The sequence below is a fragment of the Apis dorsata genome, unplaced genomic scaffold, assembly GCF_000469605.1.
Source record: "Apis dorsata unplaced genomic scaffold, Apis dorsata 1.3 scaffold_196, whole genome shotgun sequence".
NCBI classification, from domain to species: Eukaryota; Metazoa; Arthropoda; class Insecta; order Hymenoptera; family Apidae; genus Apis; species Apis dorsata.
Genome location: NW_006263480.1, coordinates 515,440 through 521,126, shown reverse-complemented (window position 1 = coordinate 521,126; position 5,687 = coordinate 515,440). Strand labels below are relative to the sequence as shown.

General features: G+C 35.0%; 1 protein-coding gene across 1 annotated transcript in view; it reads right to left on the bottom strand.

Moving 5' to 3' along the window:
• LOC102677007 (voltage-dependent calcium channel type A subunit alpha-1) overlaps window positions 1-5,687 on the bottom strand; it is a 123,349-nt gene that overhangs the window by 112,937 nt on the left and 4,725 nt on the right. The gene's annotated exons all lie outside the window — the stretch shown is intronic.

The window sequence follows — 5,687 nt, the reverse complement described above, 5'->3', positions numbered from 1 at the left end:
TGTTAATAATATGAACTATGAAACGAAGAATTATTTTTACAAAAGTAAATTTTGATTTTTCTCCATTACTTATTTCATATCTTTTCAATTAATTCGAGATAACAAGTCTATCTATAAGGTGAAAATGTATAAAAATATATTTAGCAAACGTTTATTACGAAAAAGCTATATTTTCTCTATCGACCTTTAACTTTTCCCTTGTATGCAAGATCGACAAAATTGGCCACGTTATGGTTCCTAACTGTTCGTTAGTGCAACAGGATGCACAATTATCAAATATCGGATAACGAAATCGATCGATGAATGCAATTATTCCTTTTGAAAAATGGATTCTCTTCCAAATCATCATAACAATGGCACAAGACTCACGGAATCTTTTAAGAGAAAGCATAAGAATATGATAAAATCCTTTCCTTCTTCAACATTTTCAATCATTCATCAAATACAATTACCCTTAAATCTCAATTCGTTGTATCATTTTCGTCAAATTTTCAAAAAAAAAAATATTGTCTGAAATAATAACAATTGACACTACTAACTAACAACAAACAAAGAAGCCCTGATAGAAATCGGAGAAATCGCGCGTGTGTAAACGAAACCGAGAGGCTTTTAAAACGCAAATTGGGGAGAGCGCAATTGACGAAAAAAAAGTTGTGGGGGGATCCTCTTTGCTCGATGCTTTTCAATCTGGCCGGTGACAAGGAGGGAAAGTGGAGCGCGTCCATTCTATGACCCGCATTCATCGCCGAGAGGAAGAAAGGCGAGAGGAAAACGGTGCGTTGCACCGAGAGAGCACGGACGGGGCTTCGTAAGTCAAGTCATCTGAACCCCGTTAGCTTCGTCATCTATTGGTCTTCAAACGTAAGGGTATGGTATGCATCGAGGCAAAGCCAAATGGATTTACGTCTCCTTATACCGAGGATAATAGAGACAATAAGGTTTCCATCTCTCGTTCCATCTCTTTCGCCGTTCATCCGTCTCACTCGCTCCCTGTCTCTTTCTCTCTCTCTCTCTCTCACGCGCGTTGACACGGTACACGTGATGAGCGTAACACGTCGTCCTTATAACGCTCTCCTTCTTCACCTTTCCAACCTTTACTGCCCATCGCCTCGAATCGTTCCTCCTTTTCTTTTCCAGTTAAACCTCTTTGATTAGGTCGCCTAATTCGACACTTCGAACAACGTGTGCGTTCTCTCTCACGTAATATCGCAAAACCAATTATCTCGGCGATGCAAACGACGGCAAACGACGTCTTGGAGGAAACGTGAATTTTTATTTATCTTTTTCTTTTTTTTTTTTTTTTTTAAAAATTTTTGGAAATGGAAAATTTTTGGGGTTTTTTTTTTTTTTTTGGGGTAATCGGGCGCATTCGATAGAAGATATCGATCGGTTTCGTTTTTATTGAAATATTTTGGCAATTGGAATATTTATGGGATGTTTTCTTTCTTCTTTTTTTTTTTTTTTTAAAAATTTTTGGAAATGGAAAATTTTTGGGGTTTTTTTTTTTTTTTTGGGGTAATCGGGCGCATTCGATAGAAGATATCGATCGGTTTCGTTTTTATTGAAATATTTTGGCAATTGGAATATTTATGGGATGTTTTCTTTCTTCTTTTTTTTTTTTTTTTTTTTTTCTTTGGAAATATTTATTTAATTAACGAAGATATTGTAGAGGTTTATGATATAGTAGATATTGACGTCAACCGATATTGGTGGATTTCTGTCGTGTAAGTGGTGTGACGTAAGTCAAATTTTCATTTCATGCTTCTGGTGGATTGTAAATAGAAACAATATTTTTTTTTATGGAAAAGTAACAATTAGCTTTATAATATTTCTTGTATTTGAACGGATTTTGAGTGCTACGAAAAATATGTAACGATTTAATTCGTATTATAATTGAGGATATGTTGAGTAAATTTATACTCGAATACTGTATAATATTTGTTTGAAAATAAATATGTAAACTTTTGATTCAACGATTCTTTTTTTTTAAAAAATGCACGATTCGATGTTAATAATTTTTTTTCTTACGATGATTACGTAAAATTCGTATAAAAACTATCTTTATTTTAAACGAAATCGTTTAATTTTTAATGTATTAATCAAGTCTGTGAAAAATTATTAACCTATTTTCATTTCAAAAATAATTATTAATATAGCAGACATTTTATTCTAAATTTCCTAAAAATAATTATACGAATGAAACGCTTAAAATAATACTCGTCTGTTCACGCTTTAATCTTTCATTCTTTTACGAAAAATTTGGAATTAAAAATAAATTATTCCTTTTTTATTAAAATTCAAAATTATAATTATACAATTTATAGAAAACAAACTTAATTCTCATATATCCACATCGACTATCTTCAACAAAAATCACTAACATAAAATTATTTTAATAACTTTTTTATTTACTTATCCACCTCTCAATTTTTTGTGGAGTATCAAAAGTAATTATTAAAGAGCAAGAGAGATCTGATTTTCTTTATCCAGTATATCAACGAGTCAATGATACAATTTTCTGGTTTTGATTTCTAATTCGAATTTATGAAGATGGAATAACGTTCGAGATAGTATCGTTTTATTTCTCGAAATAAAATCCAGACAAGTAGTCGGACACCCGTTACGCTCTCACCGTCTTATGAGAAAATATCATTCCCAGAAGAGGCTTTGCGAACCTCTGCTACCCTCCACCGCAGCAAACCACGATTCTCTCTCAAGTTTACTGACCCCAAGGCATTACAGTTGTTTTCACAACGAGATCGAAAATCAACAACAAATTGCGAGAATCTTTCGACATTTGAAAAGAAATAATTTTTCTTTCTTCTTAAAAATATCAAAAGACTAATATAAAAGGTTATATCCTTCTCCTATTTTCCTTTTTTTCTCTCTCTCTCTCTCTCTTTATCAATTATCCAGGGAATAATTTTGTAGAATGAGATCTATGAAATCTTTGGCAAATGTTACGAAAGTAACAGTTTATAAATGTCTATAGAAGATAAAATATCCAAAATTTGAATTTTGAATTTTTTATTACTGACTTTTAATATTTTTATGTAAAATCTTGAGACGAGAGAGTATACAATTATATACCTATAATTTGTATCATTTATGTTATACAATTTAAGATATAAAATTCGATTTTGGAGATAAAAAGAAAATTTTGTACGTTATACGAAACTTTCTATTTCTTCTTTCGCTATTATTTTGTATTCTTGTCCATTTTCTCGATGGTCGAAAGATCGAAGATCGCTTAAATAACCCTTCGAGGTCGATGTCATACATTCTACAGCGGCCAAATTCTACACCATGCTCGTTACTTTCTCTTTTCTCGTCCATATTTCTTCGAGTAAAGAAATTCGAGAACGATTCGTGGATATAAAAACAGATAAATTCGATAAAAAATCGAACGCGATGAAAAAGAAATAAACAAAAGGAAGGAACGAAAGATTATTAAGAAAAGAAATAGAAGCTCGATAAAACGATAACAAGAAATAAAGAATACAAAGCACGGGAAATAAACGGAAAAAAACGAAAGAAGGAAAGAGAAAAGAGAGAAAAACCGATGAAACGAATGCAATGATAACGCGTTCGAGATAAAAAGTACAGAGCACAAGTTAAAACGGAGAGAGGAAGATCGGCAAACGAAAAAGAAAGAGAAAAAAAAATCGAGAGAAGAAAGATTACTAGAAGAAAGCGCGGAAAAAGAGGGGCCAATGAAACATCGAAAATAAAAAGTAACAAAACGAGAATCTAGATAAAATAAATCTGGATAAATAAGACTAATAAACCAAAAAAAAAAAAAAGAAAAAAGAAACAAAACCGAAAGAAAAGAAAGCGCGGATAGAGAGAGAAGGTCGATGAAACGGACACATGATAACGCGTCCGAGATAAGAAATATAGAGCAACACGGGCCAAAAGGAAGACATATTCGGGGAATAGGGTGGCCAGTGAACAGTGAAAGAAGGAAAGTGGATACGAAGAAGAGTGGAACGTCGAGAGAAAGGGAGAGGAGAACACGTGGAGGAGGGCAAGAACGAGATGAGGCGAATCGAAAGAGGGAGGGAGAGAGGGAGAGGGAGGGAGAGAGACGGCCACGCAGAGAGCAGCGCTAGGAGGAGCGAGAGCGAGGGGGATGGAAGAGCAGGGAAAGAGAAAGAGAGGTGGCACGCGCAATGCGGGTATTGATTCACGGCGGCAGCCGGCAACCAGCCTGAAACACACGACCGAGTCGACTCGACTTCGCGACTCTGAGACTCGATTCACTACAGTGACACACCACAGCGACCATAGAAAGGGGGGGAGAGAGAGAGAAACTGCTTGACTAGGCTTTGCCACCGATCGCATACAAACCAATGATCGGACGTTGTATAGCGTATATCTGGTTGTGGTTTCACAGGGAATTGGCCCTTTTCTCCGTTTGGGTCCAACTTGGTCGATAAAGGGACCACGTAAATTGGAAATCCTTAAGAGATTGAGAAGCACGTTGGGCTCCTTCCGAGTCCAACTCTTGTATCGAATTCTTGCAACGAGGAACGTGCAGATTCGATCGCGACCTATTTAATCCTCGTAAAACGTATTTAGTCTCGCGTTCCTCGACGATTTCGTTGTTGCAATTTGTCGTAAAGATACGTTTACTTCGAGGGAGTAAGTTATATATTGCAGCCATTTAATACCGTCTCGAGAATTCGAGAAATGCGTCCACGCAGGACACGCGTCTTCAAAGAAATCAAAGTATTAACATTGGTTCGCTCGTAGAAACTAAAATAACATTGAATCGAAAGATCTGGATAAGATTAATCGAGAAAATCGACGTTTGTGTCGTTCGTAATGGAAAAGGTCGAGAACCTTGACGACTCACGATAATATATTTCCACGTAATATCTTTTTTTTGTCGGGTAGTGATTGATGGTAATAAGAAAAATTAAAATAGTGTCCTAATTATTTTGTTTTATACGAAAAATTATTCATAAATTATATAAACGATAGGTAACGCTTTCGATTTATTGGTATGGAAATAAGTTCGATCGTTTGATTCGTTAAATTTCATCGAAGAAACGAGAGTAATAAAAAATCGGGAATATTTAAAAATTATAATTGTAAATTTAGCAAAACGGACAACGACAGTCTACGCTAAAAATAAAAAGTAATGGCCAAATAATCGAAGACTAATCGATAATATAAAAAGCACCAAAGACCGCGTCGAAAGTACAGACACCTCGTCACATTAGACCTTAATTCAACCGCAGTAGTGCATACTCTAGTATAGTCAGCCGCAAATTGTATCTGTCGCCATCTCGTATTCCATGAAACGCCCTAATTTTTCGAGCCAATAAATCGATTGCGAGATGTTGGTAATAAATAGCGATGAAAGTACATTTGCGAACATTACAATTTTATCTTATTAAAAGTAGTACAATCTAACTATGACCAGACAACTTTCTACTATATAAAGTTCTACTATACCCTCTACCGATCACGATTTATTCTACGATTATTCTGAAAGTAATCGATAGCTTACCATTAATCGGTAACCGTTGTATAAGGGTAACTATTCGACGGTACCCTACATAACCGATGATCAATATTTCAAAGAAACATTCTCTGATAACAACATTAAAAAGGGTACTGTATTATCGACCTCAGCGTTTTCAGTATTCCCGATAATACCAACAGTCACCCTGTTTTAC